The sequence below is a fragment of the Notothenia rossii genome (genome assembly GCF_949606895.1).
Source record: "Notothenia rossii genome assembly, chromosome: 12".
NCBI lineage: Eukaryota > Metazoa > Chordata > Actinopteri > Perciformes > Nototheniidae > Notothenia > Notothenia rossii.
Genome location: NC_136911.1, coordinates 22,692,392 through 22,716,885, shown reverse-complemented (window position 1 = coordinate 22,716,885; position 24,494 = coordinate 22,692,392). Strand labels below are relative to the sequence as shown.

Below are 24,494 nucleotides of genomic sequence, written 5' to 3'. Positions count from 1 at the left end.
CTGTCAGTCTATATCTGTTATCACCGCTTCCCGCGCCATTCCACGTGCACGCGCGGGACCAGCAGGCACGTCCCCGCTTGGAGACTGTCTGGGGTCTGTCTGAAATTGATAAAAATTGGAGATGGAGTTTTAATTTGCATCTGTTTTCACAATTGTTCGAGGAAGACGCTCGTTGGAAATGGAATTTTATTTCTCGCGCTACTCCTAGAAAACGCCTTCGCCAAAAAGAGTCGCCTTGCTGAGATATACATGTATTTTCTGTAAACGCTGTGAAAGTTTTTTTCTCCTGCAGTGTGTCAGCAGCAGACAGCTCTTTATTCCCAGGTAGGTGAGACAAGTTAGTGCACTGAGCTAACGCTGCTGCAGCATTCGCCTTTAAATGTTGTTTTGTGCACGCTTTGCTTAGAAAATAAACAACCCTGTTCTCCATTATCATACAGAGTTTTACATTAATCATTTTTAGCTGTTTAAAGAACGCGTTTAATGCATATTTCTCCCACATTGCACCCTGTAAGCTAGCTGTTTTGTTTGGAGGTGGTGCAGGTGACGCACCTGTGCTGATGATGACGCTGTTCATTAACCCCACCTGTTCATTACCTGAGCGAGAAACGGCCTATTTTGCAACATTATCCCCCTTTATTCCTCATTTATGATTAAAATGCCCCACACCACCGCTTTATATTTCATATGTCACAGGTGGCAACATCCCAACTAATCTAAATGAGTGTGCGTGTGGCTTTAGAGGTGATGTGAAATGAACCCTGTTTGACATGTTTCCTTCTTCCTTTGCTCTTGTTTAGGCTCTGCAGGGGATCATCCGTCAGCCTTGAGTTCAGGAGGAGTGCACCATCCAGACTGCAGCCTGCACAAGGTTGGTTGAGACTGGGGTCAGATCCACTGCATGCATGAAATGGAGTTTATCACACAACATTTATTCATTTATATTGATTACACTCCTAAAAAAAATAATTCATGTTTTTCGATGTTTACTTTAAACTTTCCACAAGTAGCTTCATAGTCCAATAAAACTGTCTGGTAGCATATTTAGCACATACACATTTAGCTTATTTAGCACATACAGCATACACACTAATATTTGAATGCTGGGGTCAGATGCATGCATTTAATAGAGTTTATCAGACGGCCTTTATTCATTTATCCTGATTACACACCTAAAAAACCAACATTTTATTCATGTTTTTGTTCCTTTGGCATCTTAATGCTTTCGGTCTTTACTTTAAACTTTCCACAAGTAGCTTCATAGCCCAATAAAACCTCCTTGTAGCATCAATATATTATATATTTATTATTAACACATACACACTAATATTTGAATGCTGTCTTTCACACTATATTCAAATGCATAGCTTTGACGTCACTGTAAATATGTTTAATCTTGCTGAGTCACCACTTTAAATGGAAAAATGTGCATGTTTGTATTGTTTTACACGCTATCTGTGGTTGAGTTTGGCATATTTGATATATTGCGATGTTTATTTCGAACAAGGCTCGTCCAGACTGCGGAAAGGGTCTATCGTCATACTGTTTTCTACCCAAAATGTGGCACTTTTGCATCAATTTAGTCATGCATTCAACCCAAAACAATGTGTTAAATGCAGGTGATGTGTACCTGGTCTACTGCTGCTCCCTCAGACTTGTCTAGACGCTTTTGCTCTGTCACTGCAGATTTGAGCATTGAGTAGTCATATGACTCAAAGCCTTCCTCCCTCCTCCCCAGTGTCTGCTCTTTTGGGGCAAGATGGCTGCTATAGCATTGTTATTATCCATGAGTTGATGTTAGCAGAAAAACATGGGGTTACATTACACTTCAGTGACACCCCAGGAAATCTGCACTGAAGAGACGGTTAATGGACATCCTTTTAAAAGGTTTTCCCAACTTAAAAATTGTGCGTTTAGACGATTTGATGAATATTTATCGCTATGTTTCACCAAAGCAACCCAAATACTGGGCATTTTTCATGTAATTCTTGACTTGATGGGTGTTTCATTCCCTACTTCTTGCTCCATGCTGCGTATCGTTTTGTTTTGGGACGCGTGGTAGCCATTTTGTCTGATTCATGACTGGCAATTGGTGCCAAAGGCTTCCTAAAATGTGTTCAAATTTCAAAAAAATATCAGCAGTGGCTTCTGATCTTGAATTTCTTCTTGAAATTCTTTCTCTCTGCTTTCTCTGCATTTTTGTATATAGAATACAGTATCTTGCAAATAGGCACACCTCCAGTCTGTTTCTGGATACCCATCAACAACACCGTACAGACAGTTTGCAAGAAATAAAAAACAATTGCTTATAATTAAAGCATTTTTTAAACATGTAGCGCCACCGAAACACAAGTAACATTTTACGCAATGTGAAATAATTTACAAACGTTGACGATAACGATTAGCAGCTGCAAAAATGGTTTTATAATTGTGTATGAATTAGCCTTTTCGGTACATTTTGGACTAATTACCTGCAGTCGCCTAATCTAGATTGCATTTGTCGAAAAGGTGCATGTGACGGGTTATATTTGAGGTGCTATCATCACCTTGTTTTGAACTTATCTGCTTTAATAATAACCTATAATTATTTTCGTAAAATTGGAAAGCTAGAGGATGGAAGAAAACCGTCTTGCTTACGTTTTTTTGGACCTAACTTTTAGTGGACTAATTAAAGCACATACATTTTTAAGGCCTTATTATTATCACATGTTTAACGTACTTAAATACCAACTTGTAAAAAGTTGAACACTGGTTGATAGAAGACAAGCTTTTTGCACTCCTGTAAAGTTAAGTTTTATCATCATCAACCTGCTTTCAGTGGATTTATTAAAACGACATGCTCTCCAGTCTGCACCGTGCAATATTAGTTTTTGCACTTATTCTCACGGCCCACAGTGATTTTGGATATTATCTTAGGCATGTAAGAGTGCTCCTCGCCTCTCTCTGACATTACGAGTTACTTCCCCTCAGCGAGTCTCTGATGTTTATCAGTTTTCTGTATCAGTGGCCAGCCTGGACAGATCTCTTCATTAACACCTACTTACTGCATATCTGCTGTCAGCTCGTCCTGTCATAACCCTTAAAGCTTCTCTGACTGCTTCTTGTGATTATGGTATTCTCTTTTTAACCTGAGAGGACAGACACTCTCAAAGCATGCTCTGTTTCTGCAGGGCCTGATCCAGTGTCTCACACAAATGACTGGTATTGCAATTAGCAAAGGGAAGAGAATAGAAAAACACGGGAATATACATTTTTGTTGGCAAAACGTCTGACATTGCAGTTTTTAATATATATTTTTAATTATAATGATTACGAATGCATAAAACAAATCTGTTTTCGCAGTATTTATTTAATAATTGCAATCGTTAGCTTTTATATGCATCTGACTAAATGAGGTTTTGTGCATTGTCCTACATTAAGTGATGCATTTCTTAATATTACCTTAAAACAATTCCTATTACGGCTTGAATTAAACATTGAAATATCTTTGAATTAATGTGAGTACAACTACTACAGCTCAGGCTTTTATTACGATGATGTTAACAAGCATTATTGGTAAAAAAATAATATTTTAAACCTCTACAACATGATATTTTGTTAACTGTTCGACTGTAAATTTAACGAAATCCAGGAAAAACCAATCTAAAAAGGTGTTTAATTGAATGCATTTCCTTTCGTATTCTCTCAGCTTATTGTTAACCCCCGTGGTGTGTATCTTGACTCTTAAACCAGTGCTTTCTCTCTACTCTCACAGAGATCCAGGGTTGTCCTGCAGCCTGTCATGCCTCCATGCCCTCTCCGTTGCAGTGTGACCGCCCCATGGTAAGATCCCTCTTGACCTTTCATTAAAGCACATTTGGGCTGAAGTTAAAAGTGCAGAGGAGCTATTCCAGGAATGCTTTAAGGTGCTGCAGAGTGCCTGAGGGAAATCTGCACACCGCACTATTTACTGAGGAGTTTTCTCTGGCTCGTGACGTGATGAGGACTGATCAAATTCAGCGCCGTCATTCACTCGTCAGCGGCAATCTTTTTCCCTGATTGGTGATCTCTTCATAAGATAATCATGGATATGGATCTGGTAACTTTCACTTGAGGCTTAGCCCGGAAAATGCTGATGCAAGACGAGCTTCGAGCCGAACGTCCCGCGTTTCTATTGGCTCGCTGTCTCCACCCACAGTCACGAGGTACAACTTCATGATGATGTCTGGAGGAAACAGCTTCTAATGCTGCCTCTGAGCTGGAATGAAAAGATTTCTGGGGTTATTTCTGTGCACAAATGTTGTTTCTGAGCTCTGTCGTGCAGCCATTGTGTTCCTATAAAGCTGTGGGTTGTTGATAATCCCAGAATCCTTTGCTTCGTAGTGACGCAGTTTCCTTTGACATTGGCGTGGCATATTTTAAATCAAGGCCTTCGCTGTATTTTAAGGAGTCTCCTGGCAGACTGCCAACACATGGATCCATTTGCCTGTTCCCTCCTCCTTCAGAGCACAACTGCACAGCTGTGACTCTGCGCTGGCCATCGATAACTCACAGCCAGCGGCGTCCATCTTAGATTTGGGCGAAAGAGATGAAGTGAAATGAAGCTTTGCAGAAAACAGAAAATCTGAACTGGCTGGAACATTTTCAGTGTTTAAAAAACGCCACGACTTTTACAGAGAAACAGATTTCAAAATGAGACTGAATGTGGAAATACGTTTTAATGAAATGATTTATAGGTTTAGTTTTTGAGTTCTGCGCGAAGCATTCTCATTTTATTTTAGCGCCAGAAAGTCTATTTTTCGTTCTTTTAATCCGACTCACAAATACATTTCATCGAATATTCTTTTGCTAGAAATTCACGTCGATAAAGCCTTGAGTACATTCTTAAAGCCGCAATTAAATTCAAAGCAGATAATAAAATATACAGGAGTTGGAAAATAAAAAATGAATTTATTTGAAAATGTTTGTGCGATTTTTTTTTTGCAAAAGCGATCGACGCTTCATCTGAAACACAAACTTTGCAATTTGAGATTTTTATAGAGCAACGTAAATATGTTTTGTTTGTATAGTCCCGTGTTTAAAATGTCTGATTATTACAGGCGTTGTTTGACCCCGTTAAATTGTGTTTTACAATATGAAATCAAAAGATGACGGCAAATTAATTGATCTAAATTAAATAAATGTTTGTTTTTTTAAGCGAGGCGAACATCGTCCAAATGAATCTGTTAACTCAGAAAATACATTTAGAATAATAGGATGCTGTTTTATATCTGATTTGTACGACCGTATTATGCATTTTTATTTAATTCACTACACTATTTTATTCTCCTACTCTTTATATATATTACACGCACTGTAAATATTTTATTTTATTTTATAACGGCATAAAAAGTGTAATTTTTTGCAATTTTTTTTATTCTTCGTCGTAAAAATCGTCTATTTTTAAAGTTGCAAATACACTTTAAATGTATAATATTCCCCTTGCATGATGCATTTAGAGTACTGTATATTGTGCGGTGGAGGGGCCTCCTGACTCCCTGAGAGGTTTAGCTGACCTTTACCCTCTTAAATACTTGTTTTGGTTCCCTGTTAAGAGCGGTGTGAAAGCCACACTGTGTTTAATGCCACGTAGCACAACAGTGGCTGTCAGGGACATTAAGCCTCTGCACACAGCGAGAGCAAACGTGCTTTAATGCACGTGTTGCCCAACCTGTAGGTGAATGCATTAATAGTTGGATTTTATTGAGTGTTTTGCACGTTTTAAATCTGTTGCAGAATGGACATGCACGTTGAAAATGGCAGAATGTAGTGAAAATAAATGGAAATATCGTTAAGATATTTTTTTATGTAAGACAACAGAACAATTTGACTTTAGAAAAGCAGATATTTAGGATTATATTGATAGGAGAACCTGCTTTTCATGAAGCATACTAAAGAAGTAGCCTAACAATGAGCTCATAGGACAGTTTAAGAAAGCAGAAATCAAATCTGAGCTGCTGTGTTTTAGTTTAACACACAGTTAATCCCACACACACTATTCTATGAACGTATAGGGTCACCTGCTGAGTTAAAAACAGAACAACCATCAGAGACTTGTTTATGAGCTGGATTTAAATCAAACACTCTTGACTGCAATCGGACTGACTTTGTAATGCAGTGTGCTCGTCTATAACCCTCTCATAAACGCTCAAACAAGTGCTCACTTCCTGGGTAAGAAACTTCTAGCCTGAGATGAACTCCGGCTTTTCTTTTTACTGAGTTCTCAGAGTGCTGGGTAAACGCTTGCATGTGAAGACACGTCGTCCAAAACGGTTGCATATAAGCTTTTAATATTCTACATTTAACGGGATAATCAGGATACTAATGAAGGTAGCTGTACTCCCTTACAGTTTGCATGATATCAATCAGATTACTGTTAGAAATTGGGGATTACTAGTGTTACTAAAAACATCATAGTGTTTGGTGTAAAGGATGTTATCTCTTCTCTGTCAGCTGTTCTGTTCTGTAGGATAATACTTTCAGAGTGAATCTATACTTCTACTTCCTGAATCTGCTTCATGGTTTTCACTTTCTTTGCTTGATGTGTTCTGTTTTTAACTCAGCAGGTGAACCTATATGTTCAGAAAGTAGTGTGTGTGAGCTTCACTGTGTGTGTTAAACTCAAACGGAGCATTTTCTGCTTTTTTAAACTAGTCTGTGTTTCATGTGTTTCAGTGTTGGTGTGTCGGCTGAATGAGCTTCATGAAAGGCACGTTGTCCGATCAATAAAATCCAATTTGATCCGAAATATCTTGGTTTCTTGTTCTGTACAAAAAACACCTTTTGTGTTTATCTGCATTGCATTTGATATTGGAGTAATCAGGGTACTTGTGTTATGCACTTTTGGTGATGTAACCCTGCACTTCAGTTTCTCAGCAAAGGTTGTAAAGTACAAAGTGTCCTTGTAACTCTATGTAGATCTCGACCTATACTTAAAGCATAAAGGGATATTAAGACGTATAGAAACATTTTGAGACGGTTAATCCGTTCACTTTCTACCCATTTTAATAACATCTGTCGTGTGGTGCTTTGAAAACAATATAAAGAAAAGACGTTACGATAATATTTAGGTTATTTTTTATCTCAAAAATGCTAAAATCCTCGTCTAAAATCGGGAATTTACTCAAAAAATATGAGTATATAAAATTAAACATGTTTTTAATAAAGCTTTTCCAGAGATTTAATGATGCAACCCCACTGTTCAGGAGGAACAATCCAAATGTGTGCTTTCGCTCGTGTGTAATTTAGTTTAAATATTATCTTTGTGCGAAAGGGTTTGTGTGCAAATCAAACATTAACATAGAAATCATCAGTTGACTTTCTACCCATTTTAATGAAGGAACACTTCAATGTGTTGTCGTGGAGTTTCACAATAACAACGGTACTTTGAAAACCATATAAAAAACGACATAATAATAGTTTGGGGGGTTTTTGTAACTCAAAAATGCTAAAATCCTCGTCTAACATTTTGCATTTACTAAAAGAATATGGCTTTGGAGAGAAAATATCAAATGAACATGTTTATACTTTGAAAACCATTTAAAAACCAACGTCAAGATAATATTTTAGGTTTTCTTTTTACCCCAAAAAAAGGCAGAAATCCTGGTTTAAAATCTTGAATTTACTCAACATATACAATTCAACATGTTTTATTCAAACTCCTGCAGGTTTTAAACTAACATTGCAGAGATTTAATGATGCAACCCCTTAACTCCTGTTCAGGAGTAAAAAGCCACATGTGTGCTCTCGTGTAATTTAGTTTAAATATGATCTTTGTGCAAAGGGGTTTGTGTGCAAACTAAACTAAACTTCTACATATGCAAAAAAGAACCACTTTTTTAATTGCCTGAGTTTAGCAGCTTGACTGAAACTTTTCAAGTTGTTTTGAGGGTGGGCTTGCATTTCTCCCTAATTGGGGCTTATTGGAACACACCTGGACACACCTTCCTCCTTTTGCCTTTTGACCTTTTTGTGAATTAAGACGGCAAGCTAGAGTTCGTCAACGAAGGGTGGAAGGGGGGTGGGGGGGGGGGTTCACCGTGACTAATTAGTAAATCTCACTCCTCTGAGGTGAGGTCGGGGGGTTTATGAGTAAATACCCACCTGCTCCAAGTTGCAGTAACCTAATCAGTCTCGGTGGACGTTTGAAAGTGAATATTTCATATCTGCGCTGATCTCTACCAGCTCTCATATCTGACTCTCTCTCTCTCTCTCTCTCTCTCTCTCTCTCTCTCTCTCTCTCTCTCCCTCTCTCTCTCTCTCTCCGTAAGCCTCACACAAACGGCAGGGTCTCTTCCCTCCACACAATGAGCAGGAAAAGGTCAGGCCTAATGAAGTCGGGGGTGTGACCTCTAGCATTCAGTGACTTCTCCCTCCGTCCTGCCGCTGAAGCCATGCCGCTTAATCCCTTTTTGATCCTAATTGATAGGCATTAACATGATCCTTATCCAGGAGCGGTGTTTTGTCTTCCACAGCCCTGCTCTCCGGGTGTCGGTGACACAAAGTGTGAAAGCGTTAAACCAAATGTGAAATTGATATTTTTCATGTTAGTGTGCCGGTGTTTTCTGAAACGCTCACACAGCAGAGCGGCCGGTGTTTCAGCGTTTCGCCCTCTGAGCTCTTAGCAGGACTTAACACATGACCTCTGGAATCCCATTCTGGCCTTTTATCTCCGTCACAAGGTGATTACCGCCTCGCACTGTCGACTAATTACCCTCTTCAAGACGTTTGGCACCCATATCACCTTTTATATACAAGTGCAGGAGCTCTGCGAGTTCCCGAGAGCTTCATCTGGAGTCACACTGCAAACCAAAGCTGTTTAGATTTATTATCAATGAACTGGTGGCCTCTCCACTCTAATTAAACATTTTGAATAAAAGCTATGAAGAGACGTCGTCCGAAAGCGGTTGCATATAAGCGTTTAATACATTTAACGGGATAATCAGAATGAAGGTAACTGTACTCCCTTACAGTTGCCTGAACAATCAAGATGAATGTTAAACAATGTGGATTTTAGTGTTAGTTAAAACCTAAAGAAGGCATTCAGTGTTTGTTGGAAAGGATCAGATGTTATCTCTTCTCTGTGAGCTGGATAATACTTTAAGTGTGAATCAAACCAAAGCTGTTATTTATTATCAATGACCTGGTGGTCTCTCAAACATTTCCATCTAATCTAAAGCTCTTTCTTTACATTTCACAAATTGTTCTTTAACATTTTAAACATTAGCTCAGTATAACATGCTGTGATAACATTGAATATCTTAATTGGACGTTTATATATATTTGTTTGAATCTTTTATTGGATTTTTTTACTTTATTTTCTTCTGTTTTTCTTAAATTGTGCACCAAAACCTGGGATTATTCAAGTATTTCTGATTTAACAATGAAGCAAATCAAATTATGAATACATCTGTACTGTGGGGGAAACTCCTGAAGCAATTGGAGTCAGGACTCAGAGACACGAGGAGAGCTGGAGCTCTGATGGAGTCAGGACTCAGAGACACGAGGAGAGCTGGAGCTCTGATGGAGTCAGGACTCAGAGACACGAGGAGAGCTGGAGCTCTGATGGAGTCAGGACTCAGAGACACGAGGAGAGCTGGAGCTCTGATGGAGTCAGGACTCAGAGAGACACGAGGAGAGCTGGAGCTCTGATGGAGTCAGGACTCAGAGAGACACGAGGAGAGCTGGAGCTCTGATGGAGTCAGGACTCAGAGACACGAGGAGAGCTGGAGCTCTGATGGAGTCAGGACTCAGAGAGACACGAGGAGAGCTGGAGCTCTGATGGAGTCAGGACTCAGAGAGACACGAGGAGAGCTGGAGCTCTGATGGAGTCAGGACTCAGAGAGACACGAGGAGAGCTGGAGCTCTGATGGAGTCAGGACTCAGAGAGACACGAGGAGAGCTGGAGCTCTGATGGAGTCAGGACTCAGAGAGACACGAGGAGAGCTGGAGCTCTGATGGAGTCAGGACTCAGAGAGACACGAGGAGAGCTGGAGCTCTGATGGAGTCAGGACTCAGAGAGACACAAGGAGAGCTGGAGCTCTGATGGAGTCAGGACTCAGAGACACGAGGAGAGCTGGAGCTCTGATGGAGTCAGGACTCAGAGAGACACGAGGAGAGCTGGAGCTCTGATGGAGTCAGGACTCAGAGAGACACGAGGAGAGCTGGAGCTCTGATGGAGTCAGGACTCAGAGAGACACGAGGAGAGCTGGAGCTCTGATGGAGTCAGGACTCAGAGAGACACGAGGAGAGCTGGAGCTCTGATGGAGTCAGGACTCAGAGAGACACGAGGAGAGCTGGAGCTCTGATGGAGTCAGGACTCAGAGAGACACGAGGAGAGCTGGAGCTCTGATGGAGTCAGGACTCAGAGAGACACGAGGAGAGCTGGAGCTCTGATGGAGTCAGGACTCAAAGAGACACGAGGAGAGCTGGAGCTCTGATGGAGTCAGGACTCAGAGACACGAGGAGAGCTGGAGCTTTGATGGAGTCAGGACTCAGAGAGACGAGGAGAGCTGGAGCTCTGATGGAGTCAGGACTCAGAGAGACACGAGGAGAGCTGGAGCTCTGATGGAGTCAGGACTCAGAGACACGAGGAGAGCTGGAGCTCTGATGGAGTCAGGACTCAGAGAGACACAAGGAGAGCTGGAGCTCTGATGGAGTCAGGACTCAGAGAGACACGAGGAGAGCTGGAGCTCTGATGGAGTCAGGACTCAGAGACACGAGGAGAGCTGGAGCTCTGATGGAGTCAGGACTCAGAGAGACACGAGGAGAGCTGGAGCTCTGATGGAGTCAGGACTCAGAGAGACACGAGGAGAGCTGGAGCTCTGATGGAGTCAGGACTCAGAGAGACACAAGGAGAGCTGGAGCTCTGATGGAGTCAGGACTCAGAGAGACACGAGGAGAGCTGGAGCTCTGATGGAGTCAGGACTCAGAGAGACACGAGGAGAGCTGGAGCTCTGATGGAGTCAGGACTCAGAGAGACACGAGGAGAGCTGGAGCTCTGATGGAGTCAGGACTCAGAGAGACACGAGGAGAGCTGGAGCTCTGATGGAGTCAGGACTCAGAGAGACACAAGGAGAGCTGGAGCTCTGATGGAGTCAGGACTCAGAGACACGAGGAGAGCTGGAGCTCTGATGGAGTCAGGACTCAGAGAGACACGAGGAGAGCTGGAGCTCTGATGGAGTCAGGACTCAGAGACACGAGGAGAGCTGGAGCTCTGATGGAGTCAGGACTCAGAGAGACACGAGGAGAGCTGGAGCTCTGATGGAGTCAGGACTCAGAGACACGAGGAGAGCTGGAGCTCTGATGGAGTCAGGACTCAGAGAGACACGAGGAGAGCTGGAGCTCTGATGGAGTCAGGACTCAGAGAGACACGAGAAGAGCTGGAGCTCTGATGGAGTCAGGACTCAGAGACACGAGGAGAGCTGGAGCTCTGATGGAGTCAGGACTCAGAGAGACACGAGGAGAGCTGGAGCTCTGATGGAGTCAGGACTCAGAGACACGAGGAGAGCTGGAGCTCTGATGGAGTCAGGACTCAGAGACACGAGGAGAGCTGGAGCTTTGATATCAAACACTGACGGTTTATTTGGAGCTTCGGCCGGAGAATTCACGAGACATGTCACGGGCCACGGTCTGACCACACGGTAGAGATACCACAATCAATTCTGAAGAGCCCTCCTGTAGCTCCAGGTTTGAATTAGTTCAGAGTGTAATAATCAACATTCTTCAATAGAGAGACTAAACAGCTGAGGACACTGAATCTCAGTTGTTGTCTCTTATGGCTCGGGGTCATCTCCACCCCGAGAAGGATGTGTTCCAGGTGTCCCACAACAACAACTATCTCTGACCGAGAGCTGCCCGGTCACAAACTGGTGACAACAGCAACTTGCTAGAGCAGCCCCTCCTTAAGGGGGATAGCGGCTGCTCAAGGCCAGAGGGCGAAGGAGGAGAGGACATGCAGGGTGAATTATTCCCTGACATATATTTTTGACTAACCAGTTGCTTGGGAGGATTTGACTAGTCCTTCTTTTGGTTTGTTTGTAGAAATGAAGAAATCTCTCTTTGTGTGATCACAGTTAGTCACGACTTCCTGTTGAGTCCTTCAGTCAGCAGCAGTGACGTTGAGCCATCTTTAGTCTTGAGATAGAGGACTCACCCGCCATCCATTTAAAACATGTTCACTTATTCACGTTGAAAGTGATATAACATAAATGCCTGACACACTGCACAGGATGCAGATCAATAGTTTGTTGGGAATTTACCTCACGCCACTAACCAGTGTTTAATTATTGCATGAAAACAGTATTTCCTCAAAGTACATAAGGCATGCTATGAGAGAGGAAAGAGAATTGTTGTCTTTAAAATATATCTGTAAGTGAGACAAATAATTGACCCAGAGAGGAATTAACATGTTTCCTCTGTGGATGTATTCCAAGAAAGTAACATTTAAAAGCACTTAAAAATGTGATCCTATTTAAGTTAAGATAAAATATACCGTTATTGATCCATGTTGGGAAATTCAGGTGTTTAAGCAGCACCAGGAATACCATTCAAACACAGGATAGCCCAGCTAGCACAAGCCTATATATAAATGGCAATATGTGCAACTTTTACACCAGTATTGACAATGATTTGGCTTTTTAATATATGTGCATTTTTACTCAGATTATTTGTGGTTTCTTGCACTTTTTGTAATTAGCTTTGGATGAAATTAAGGTTTAAACACGTTGACTCTTTTCCTTGCATCTGAGATGATCTTGATGTGATTTTCTCAGATGTTTTTAATATACGTTAAATGCGTAAGCACTGTGGTCAGATACTGACACAACCAAATGAGGCATTATTTACATATTTGATATATCCTTAAATGCAATAACGTTGGGAATGTTCTTTCCTCTTGCTTTGGATAAAATGATTGTTTTAAACACATTGACTCTTCTGTAGCATCTGAGATGTACCATTACATTCTGAAAAATAGGCAAATACTGACTAGACACTTGCTCTAAATGGGGCATAATTTACATATTTGATATATCCTTAAAAGCAATAACGTTGGGAATGTTCTTTCCTCTTGCTTTGGATAAAAGGAAGGTTTAAACGCGTCCTGATATGAGTTTCTCCGATGTTTTTAAATGTTTACCATTAAATGCTGTGAAATGCTCTTAATGGGTTATTATTTACATATTAGATCGATTGCATAAACCCGCGTATATTTGACTAAAAGCATGTGTACTGTATAGGTCCCTATATAACAGACCATATGTGCTGTGTGTGCCTCAGCTCTGTGAATTAGGCGTCTTTGCATCGTGCTCAGCGGCGTGCAGCAGCCCACTTTAGCTGGAAATGCCAGGTGTCGTGTTGGTTCTTGTTGGTTTCACACAGCGACTCCACTCCTCCCTGGAAACGCTCCGCTCAGGTCTCCATAGGATTGACTGTTATTTCCAGCTTGTTTGTGGCGCTGAATAATGAGTGCTCTGTAAGGCCTGATGATATCATTTGGAGAAAAATAACTAATTATGGAGCGAGGAAGCTACAGATTGGGACTGCGCTGGTGTATTTCACTTGACTGGCACCACCTGCCCTCTATATGTCACACTCACTTCACTTAACCACCCCCCCCCCCCCCACAGTTGGAGCTGCCACTTATGTGCAAACCCCCAGAAGACTCAGAAGAAGTGGGTTGCACTTGATTATGATTTTTTTTTATTTACTCGTAAACAAAAGAGCAGGAGTTTTGGTGCAAGCAGGATTCAGGGGTAGCAACAGGAAGTCCCTGCCGTGTTGCTGTCTCTAGGAAAAGTTGAGAAAGTCAGAGCGTTGGAGATGAAGTTGTGGAAATCGAGCAGCAGTATTTATCACATGTTGTGTCCTAGACTAGCTCCGTTTGTGCTGCATTTTGTCTCAAATAGTCCATTAGATGTTCAGGAAGTAGACTTTTAGCAGGGCAGGAGTTAGCTTCAGTTAAGTCGTGCATTCCTCTCATTGTGCATGATATTTCTCTCACACTCCTTCCTTTAAAAAGTGTCCAAAATAGTTTTATTTCTGCCAAGAATGGCTCATTAAGTTTTGACATTTATGCTGGGGCTGCACGGATTCAACAAGCTCAAAAACATCGAGTGATTTTCAAAATAAAACGCTGATGATGCCCGCAGTGTGCATCCTGACCGCAGCATATTTAAAATGATATTTGACTTAATCATTGTTAATAATTTAATTTACCTTGCAGCATCCATTCGGGCTGAAACGTTTTTTTTTTGACCGTTTTTTTAAATCAATAAATGCAAGGCAAAAAGGATTTCTGGGGAAACGAAGAACAAAAATGTGTGTGTGTGTGTGTGTGTGTGTGTGTGTGTGTGTGTGTGTGTGTGTGTGTGTGTGTGTGTGTGTGTGTGTGTGTGTGTGTGTGTGTGTGTGTGTGTGTGTGTGTGTGTGTGTGTGTGTGTGTGTGTGTGTGTGTGTGTGTGTGTGTGTGTGTGTGTGTGTGTGTGTGTGTGTGTGTGTTTGAGTGCACCTCAATGCAGGAGGTCTTGAGCATGAAAAAGCCTCATATTTTCACTTAGTAACACTTGCCCTCCTATTGGCTAGCGGTCCACCACATTGTACGTGATAGGCTAAAGGGGTGGGACATCTCTAAGCTGGTTGACGGGGGTGAAAAGAGGTGCTGCAGCACAGGCAGTATGAGAAAAATAAAGAGCTTTTTGAACATTAAAGCATGGAGACATGTCCCAGTAGAGACACTACATACTGATATACACCTGAACATCAGCCGGAGAGGACTCTTTAAAGTAGAGACACTACATACTGATATACACCTGAACATCAGCAGGAGAGGACTCTTTAAAGTAGAGACACTACATACTGATATACACCTGAACATCAGCAGGAGAGGACTCTTTAAAGTAGAGACACTACATACTGATATACACCTGAACATCAGCAGGAGAGGACTCTTTAAAGTAGAGACACTACAAACTGATATACACCTGAACATCAGCAGGAGAGGACTCTTTAAAGTAGAGACACTACAGACTGATATACACCTGAACATCAGCAGGAGAGGACTCTTTAAAGTAGAGACACTACATACTGATATACACCTGAACATCAGCAGGAGAGGACTCTTTAAAGTAGAGACACTACATACTGATATACACCTGAACATAAGCAGGAGAGGACTCTTTAAAGTAGAGACACTACATACTGATATACACCTGAACATCAGCAGGAGAGGACTCTTTAAAGTAGAGACACTACATACTGATAAACACCTGAACATCAGCAGGAGAGGACTCTTTAAAGTAGAGACACTACATACTGATATACACCTGAACATCAGCAGGAGAGGACTCTTTAAAGTAGAGACACTACATACTGATATACACCTGAACATAAGCAGGAGAGGACTCTTTAAAGTAGAGACACTACATACTGATAAACACCTGAACATCAGCAGGAGAGGACTCTTTAAAGTAGAGACACTACATACTGATAGACACCTGAACATCAGCAGGAGAGGACACTTTAAAGTAGAGACACTACATACTGATATACACCTGAACATCAGCAGGAGAGGACTCTTTAAAGTAGAGACACTAAATACTGATATACACCTGAACATCAGCAGGAGAGGACTCTTTAAAGTAGAGACACTACATACTGATATACACCTGAACATAAGCAGGAGAGGACTCTTTAAAGTAGAGACACTACATACTGATAAACACCTGAACATCAGCAGGAGAGGACTCTTTAAAGTAGAGACACTACATACTGATATACACCTGAACATCAGCAGGAGAGGACTCTTTAAAGTAGAGACACTACATACTGATATACACCTGAACATCAGCAGGAGAGGACTCTTTAAAGTAGATACACTACATACTGATATACACCTGAACATCAGCAGGAGAGAACTCTTTAAAGTAGAGACACTACATACTGATATACCCCTGAACATCAGCAGGAGAGGACTCTTTAAAGTAGAGACACTACATACTGATATACACCTGAACATCAGCAGGAGAGGACTCTTTAAAGTAGAGACACTACATACTGATATACCCTGATAGGAACTCTTTAATGTATTTTAATGCATGGTTCGATAGAGACGTGACAGATGAAGAAATCAGATGTTAAGGAAGTTGCTTCGAGGATGAGAGGAGCTTGTTGTCGTTTGTGATGAAGGTTATTTTGCTTATTTATGTTACTTGCCTATTTTAATGCATTTCACTTATTTATAAATGGATTAAAAGCAGACAACTAAAGTTTTTGGGCCTGGATGATGTGATTATGATAAATAATGAAGAAAGAGGCAGCAGCTTATAACAAAGGCAGATAATGAGTACCTGTAGATTATCAAGAGTTAGAAAATGTGCTGTGTCAGACCAGGCGAAATATATTAAACTTACATGAAAGTTCAATACTTGAAACCAGCTTTACATAATTTCTCCTAGAATGGAAAGTTAATGGGAGAGAAATGGTCTTTAGGTGCCGGAGTCTTACCTTGGATATCCTCCGTTTCTCATGATTCATTAAAACATCAATTTGTTCTGGTAATACTTTTAATTTGGATTAATCCAGCAGATCTACATCAAAACGTTTGAGTGACAGGTCCATTTAAAACCTAAAGGGAAAGTACTTTTACTTAAAGGTCCCATGTCATGGCCATTTCCACTGATCATAATTCCATCTTTGAGGTCTACTAGAATATATTTATATTGTTCAATGTTCCAAACTCACATTGGTTTCTCATACAGCATCTCTGTATAGTGTGTGTATTCACTCTCTGTCCTGCACGGCTTGTTGGAGCTCCGGCCCCCGCCTGTGAGGCCTCTGATTGGTCGGGACGTTGAGAGGCTCGTTGCTGCTGCGAGGAGCAGACAGGTTTCCGGGTCGGCGATACAGCAAGAACAAGCTAAACTCATCCTGAGCACGCACACACACACACACACACACACACACACACACACACACACACACACACACACACACACACACACACACACACACACACACACACACACACACACACACACACACACACACACACACACACACACACACACACACAAAGTTGATATTGAGTAAGAATAAGGTTTATAACGCTGTGAGAATGGGGCTGCACGATATTGAAAAAGCTGAAATTGCGATTTTTAGTTCCCCTGTGATATATATATATATTGCCATATGAAAACATACAGGAATTGAAGAAAATACCCTTTTTTTCCCCCACAAACCATCCTTTCTTGAACTGTAATGATACAATTGGTATTGTTTTAACGATATTTAACCGGATGGAGGATTTTAGTCACGGACGTCTGGATCTGAAGTTATCAGAGCAACAAGCTGAGCTAGCTCGGTTAGCAGCGCCGAACTGGAGAAACACATGAAACTATATTCAGTGTTTTGACCTTTGACCTCCGGGTCCGTTTGCTTTGGAGGTTTGATGGTGATTGGTGGTTTGCTGTCACTCACTCAAGTAGCCCTGACATGAGAGCCGCACAAGTTTTCCTTTTGTAGCAAGCAGCAAAATAATTGTAACATGACGTGTTTTGAGTTAATTTGCCTACTTAGTATTGCACGTCCTAAAAAAAACTTTAAAACATATATTTTTTTTAAATCACACGTCCTGCGATGTGAATATCGCACATGCGCATATCGCGATTATCGTCACAACATGATATATTGTGCAGCCCTAGTCTGCGGAGAGCATTTCTCCACCATCCCAACTGGTCTATTACCAGCGTTCAGGGAGCTCTATGCAAGTCAATGGGACTCCCTGTTAGTTAGCCAAGGGACCCTGGTGTGTGAGGGGCTCCGGATTGGTCCATTTGGGCTAATCCGGTCATTTGTTGTTGATCTGGGTGTTCACACGTCACAGAACCCAGGAAGCAAACTATGGAAAAAGAGAAATGTCCAACGAGGCGTTCAGGGGCAGCATAGACAGGTCTTCTCTGTGTTAGAGTGTTACTCACTACAGGGTGTACTTTGAGGGTTTGTGACTCTGCAGACCGTTTACATGCAGAGAAACCTTCATAACACACAAGGGGACGGGTGATAACCAGAAAAGCATGACATGGGACCTTTAAACTTATCTGGTTATATTTACTGTAAGTTTAATAGTGATTATTGCAGAGTAGCACATGTTGATAGACACACTTTAGGAGCCTTAAAATCCTAAATCCTAACGTCTTTAGCATTTTGATCATATAATGTAGGGCTGTGTGTTGGCAGGAATCTGGCATACTGTTCAATTTGTTTTAATCTAATCAAAACAGTCAAAAATAAGCGCACCATTTGCATATCAATTGTGAAATTACAGCAATCAAAGCACTGATTTGAGTGAATATCAGAGTGCATCATATAAACCATTGATTACAAATATATATATAATCCTAATTAAAATGGTTTTTAATCGATAAAAAAAACTAAGAGGGGACGATATCTTTGCAAAAAATGAGAATTCAAATAGTATTAGCTCTTCAACCTTCCTAAATGTTCCCACACCACTCCGCTCCTCCGCTCCCTTCACTGGCTTCCAGTAACTGCTAGAATCCACTTCAAGACACTGGTCCTTGCGTACCATGCTGCGAATGGATCTGGCCCTTCCTACATCCAGGACATGGTTAAACCGTACACCCCAGCACGTGCACTCCGCTCTGCATCAGCCAAACAGCTCGCTGCACCCGCACTGCGAGGGGGACCCAAGTTCCCATCAGCAGAAACACGTGGGTTTGCTATCCTGGCTCCAAAATGGTGGAATGAGCTCCCCATTGAAATCAGGACAGCAGATAGCTTACACATCTTCTTCAGACTGAAAACTCATCTCTTTGGACTCCACTTCCAGAGATAGAATTACTAACAAAGCACTATACTAATAAAGGACTGGCTTATCTAAAGCCAGTTGAGTAGCACTTAAAATGTTTTGGCTCTATGAAACCTGATGAACTGATATGATTCTGTTTTCTTCAAGTTTGTATTTTGTTGGTCGAACGCACTTATTGTAAGTCGCTTTGGATAAAAGCCTCAGCTAAATGTGATGTAATATTACAAAACACAATATTGCATTATAATACTGTTTGGATATTTTCATACATTTGGGCAAATGTAGAAAGTTGTGTACTCTCCACATCATCGTATCTGATCAATCTAACATCACACAAACTCACCTGAAGTACCTGAAACACTACATTATTATAACATGGATTTTTAAATTGGAGCAAAGAGGAGATAATAAAGTACATTTACGGCTTTTTATCAATGTAATATCAGGTTCTTTAGACCCAGATTATGTCAACACACCCCAATAAATGCCAGATAACGTCCAAAATGATGTCTTTTAAACTCCCAGCGCTTCGTTTGATTGGTTATTTTAATATGTAAGTTACAAAGCAAACTCCTAATGAAGTCTGTCTGACCTCTGAGGTTAGAAATACTCGTAATAAAACGCTGGCAGCGGTTTAGTAATCAGCGAATTTGGATTTCTGGGACTTTTCCTGGCAACATGAGCTGCTGAATAATCTGCGGCCAAAACAGCAGCTGCAAAAAATCAAATGGGAACCTATTATTGGATCCAATCGTCATGACGCCATGTTCAAAAACACTGACTCACAACTAACCAATAGGGATAGACGTGCTTCATGCAGGATATTTGACAAATTGCAACCTAATGTAACTGACACACCTTCGTACACAACGCTTATGTAAAAAAACAAACATATTTTTTAGTTTTTAAGGCCAAATGTGCTTCGTTTTCAATTATTTACCTCCTTCTTTTGACTGGATTGTAATTAAAACTCAAAATGATCAAATTTATTCGTGTTTTTCTGGCCATTTCCATCACAGATCCATCCGAACCACAGATCGTATTCGCAGTGATAATGATGTATGTTCAGTTAAACCCGTAGATCTGCTCTTGAACCTCGCTTTATTTGCTGATGCAGATTTTGGCGTCAATCTGTGCGAGGGCATTACTGTATGTTTGAATAGATGGGATGGACGGACAGATAGGCAAACAGCAGCGGCCCTTTTCATTTTAAAAGCCTCTGTGTGTTTTTTCATTCCTTCTTCTCTGTTTGGGGGACCAGATGGCGAAAGGGGGCACGGAAGCGGCTCTTTTGTCCGAGGCGCCCTCAGTGAAAAGACCCTGTCGTCCTCCCCTTTTAATGTAATCAGCGGCACCGGAAGGGTCCATTTTGGGGGCTCTTGTGAAAAGAAGACAATTGGGTTTTTTGGACACGTCTAGATTACAGAGTTCATCTCCCCCCTTTGACACGGAGGATCCTCAGCTTTGATCAGTGGAGGGTGGAGGTGCTGATCCGACCTCACGAGGGTTCAAAGGTCCGACCCCCATCCTCCGAACTGTTTAAACTGCACTTGGCTGCTCCTTCCGGAAGAAACCAGGGGGTTGATTTGGGCATTTTGGGGGATACCATGACCTGTCTAGACCATCTTGTGTTGCCCTGGTGTTTCCAAGGGGACTTAATGAACTTTGACCTCAACTATAGTTGGTTAGGAGACACTTTGGTCATCCTAGGAAGCAGTTTTTCTGTTTTAATTTCCACTTTTGGGGGTGGGGAAATGAGGCGGGTGACCCACATTGTATAAAGAATCTGCTTTGAGGGAATAGAAGCGTGGCAAAAACGTCCTTTTTTATTTTTAAAATCCTGTGACATCTGCAGTTTGGACACAAGAACATTAAGATCTTGGCCTCTCAGCTTAGAGATGAATATCGGTGTGCTTCAGGTCATCTGATCCCACAATAACTGAATTACATTTTTGTATTGTTACTATTAATTCATGACATACTTTGGAAGTATTTATTTTTTATTTGTAACATTTACAGGGAGTCAGTTTTAATTTATTCATGACATTTTTTTTCATGACATTCTTTGGATTTAAAAAAGAAATGTGACACGTACAGGAAGTCCATTTTTGTATTTATTTATCAATTTTTTTAATTGTCAGTTTAAATTGTGAAACGTATTGGAAGTCCATGTTTTTATTTTTCATTTTTGAACGTTTTATTCCACATGCGCAGTAAGTAAATCCAACATTTGTCTTACTTCTCAATCTCAACAAGCATTTTCAGGATAAACCCAAACATATATTCATTGAGATGTTTTTTTATTTTGAAAGCATAGCTGAGTAATGCTCGTCTTCCTGAGCGGCTTTTAAGGCGTGCCTTGTTTACAATATATTTTATTTTAAGTCATTTTATTTTACCTGTATTTAAATTGCATGTTTGTGTCTCTTCCCAACAATGACTCTCCTTTAATGTGTACTTACACGCAGCGTATGCAAGTGTGATTTCATTGAAAAGCAAGAAAATATAGTGCATTATTTTAAATATAAGCAAAAAAAAATTCTCCTGCAAAAACGAGGATGAAATGTTTTCAAATTGTGAGAATTACTAGGTTTTCGTGATTTCTCGGCGACGCGTGCATTTCGCTCCAATGTCTCGCGTCATACCTGGATTCTCGCCGGCTTTGCACCACCACACAAACCCCAACGTGTGTGTTTGATATCGAGGCCGTTCCTCAGTGTCTGTAGTGACTCCTCCATCATGGCCGCCGTTGCCACTTCTTCCCAAAAACACCCCGCCCTCTCGCCCGCCTGCCACTCAGGAAGCAGTTAAAATGGCAGCATGGCAGCAGAATGAGTGAAAGGGAGAAAAGGGAGAGACGCCCACCGCTGTGAGCTGGAAACGGTCGACTGAACCGAGGCTTTCCTCGTACGCCAGGCGAGATGATTATTATTTCTCAGTGTATCCGGCCGAGTGAGAACAATGTCGAATCTGAAGGAGTCTAGACAGGTAGATTGGGGCGGAAACCAGTGGAGGGGTTAACCAAAAAGCAGGGGTTCACACAGTCTTCATTTGTCAGGGTGCAGAAGCAAATAGTGAGAATTAATGCTATAAACCTCATCTACACATGGTTGGCGAAAGATCCCTTGGCTAGTGTCGTCATAGTGCAGCTAAATGGGAAATCAAATATGCTTTTTTCTGACCGTTACTTTAAATATAAGGTCTTGGCCAAGTGCCATTTCATTCTCCACATTTTCCGTTGGCGAACAAGCACACGCTGAGAAAGGTTAGGAGGGTTATTTTAACAATCTAACCTTATCCAAGTAACCCCATTACTTTCCGTCAATATCAAATGCAATGCAAAGAAATACTAGGTGTTTTTTTACTTAAGTGTATTTTGTAAGACCGCAGAACAATGTGAACTTAGAAAAGAAAGATATTTAGGATCAGAAATGATTTTATTTAAAGGAAAACCTGCCTTTCATTGTAACTATAAGGGAATACAGTTACCTTTTGTTGTATCCTGATTATCCGCTTGCATATGGTCTGTTATTCCCTGCTCGCTATATTAATTATATATACGTGTCTTAATTGTAATTTCTCTCAGCGTTGGCCACAGCATGATTTAAATTCTGCTCTGCTACAGTACAGAATATCAGTGGCTATATTCCCTCTTAATGTACAAAGTGCTGTGATCATTTGAACCCTTTGCTCTTACTCTAACAGCTCCATGCACGTGCTTATTATGTCATCTACTCAAACCCAATTAAAGCAAGCTATACGCTACAGCAACCCAACGCTGTTTGAATGAGTAGATGTGTGTGTGTTAATGCCTTCTCAATAACCCATCATCTGCAGGTCTGGCTGCCACTTCACAACAACTCTATTGCAACAACTGCCTGGTGGAGAATGTTAAGGTGAATTCTTTTTGGGACTTCTCCTCACTCGGAATGACATTTTTCTGATTGTCTCGTGGTGTGAATGTGTTGTTTGTGCTTCCCTCCACAGTGCAGAGTGGACGAGGAGGAAGATGTCATGCTAAGGATGGGTTTTGGTGATGATGTTGCTGCTGTTGATGCTCTCACTTTGTGCCTCTGTCAGTTGTGATGCGTAACCACAGAGTGAGTGACAGTTGGGTCCCGAGGGAGAGCAGGGGGCCTGAGGTGAGTCGGATGTATCCTTGACCCTGTCTCACTGTGTCAGCAAGAGACAAAACTCGGTAACAAAGGCCAGAGAAGGCATGACTGTACATTGTACATCTTAATTTCTGAATATAGAGGGAGGCTGCTGTGGCCGACAGGTGCAAACAACAGACACACAGTAAAGGGAAACACGCTGTAGCTCCAGAAAGGATGCAGATATAAAAACACAAATGTTCCAAAACATCTTCAGCAACTTGACAACGCATTTAGAGAACATTCAGCAACTTGAGGAGACATGCAGCGTTTACTAAAAGCTGCAGAGACCAAACGCTGCAAGAAGCTCAAACACAACGGAGACCAGGGGACACTAAAGAGTGACGCACACAGCTGGGAGACCAGAGGACACTAAAGAGTGACGCACACAGCAGGGAGGCCAGGGGACACTAAAGAGTGACGCACACAGCTGGGAGGCCAGGGGACACTAAAGAGTGACGCACACAGCTGGAGACCAGGGGACACTAAAGAGTGACGCACACAGCTGGGAGACCAGGGGACACTAAAGAGTGACACACACAGCTGGGAGACCAGGGGACACTAAAGAGTGACGCACACAGCTGGGAGATCAGGGGACACCAAAGATTGACGCACACAGCTGGGAGACCAGGGGACACTAAAGATTGACGCACACAGCTGGGAGACCAGGGGACACTAAAGAGTGACGCACACAGCTGGGACGCTTGGTGACGTTCAGGATCATAAAGCTGGACAACTGTCTCTGTTGTTGAAACTTACCTGATGTTTGATGGTCTTATTTTAACAATGTGGTCACATGACTCCTTCTGATGTCACTGCAGATCTGCTGTAAGCTAGCTAGCTAACGGAGCTAACCTAGTCATTTCAGATATCCGGACAAACACTAACAGTTATGAGACAACTGACTCTGAGACAGAGAAGGTTGTTCATCTTTATAATCCTGAACGTCACCAAGCTGTGTGCGTCACTCTTTAGTGTCCCCTGGTCTCCAAGCTGTGTGCGTCACTCTTTAGTGTCCCCTGGTCTCCAAGCTGTGTGCGTCACTCTTTAGTGTCCCCTGGTCTCCAAGCTGTGTGCGTCACTCTTTAGTGTCCCCTGGTCTCCAAGCTGTGTGCGTCACTCTTTAGTGTCCCCTGGTCTCCAAGCTGTGTGCGTCACTTTTTAGTGTCCCCTGGTCTCCCAGCTGTGTGCGTCACTCTTTAGTGTCCCCTCGTCTCCCAGCTGTGTGCGTCACTCTTTAGTGTCCCCTGGCCTCCCAGCTGTGTGCGTCACTCTTTAGTGTCCCCTGGTCTTCGTTGTGTTTGAGCTTCTTGCAGCGTTTGGTTTCTGCAGCTTTTAGTAGACGCTGCCATGTCTCCTCAAGTTGCTGAATGTTCTCTAAATGTGTTGTCCAGTTGATGAAGACGTTTCTTCATGTGGAACCTTTGTGTTTTTATATCTGCATCGTTTCTGAAGCTGCAGCACGTTTCTCCTGATGGAAATGTTTAGTAGCGCGT

The 24,494-nt window shown here is 41.9% G+C and overlaps 1 long non-coding RNA gene across 1 annotated transcript; it reads left to right on the top strand.

Annotated features, from left to right (window-relative positions):
- Positions 1 to 29: 29 nt before the first annotated feature.
- On the top strand, positions 30 to 23,237 carry LOC307026233. Its single transcript, XR_013804361.1, has 5 exons — positions 30 to 324; positions 801 to 871; positions 3,755 to 3,822; positions 22,682 to 22,740; positions 22,832 to 23,237. It is a non-coding gene; the product is annotated as an uncharacterized lncRNA (long non-coding RNA).
- The last annotated feature ends 1,257 nt before the right edge of the window (positions 23,238 to 24,494 follow it).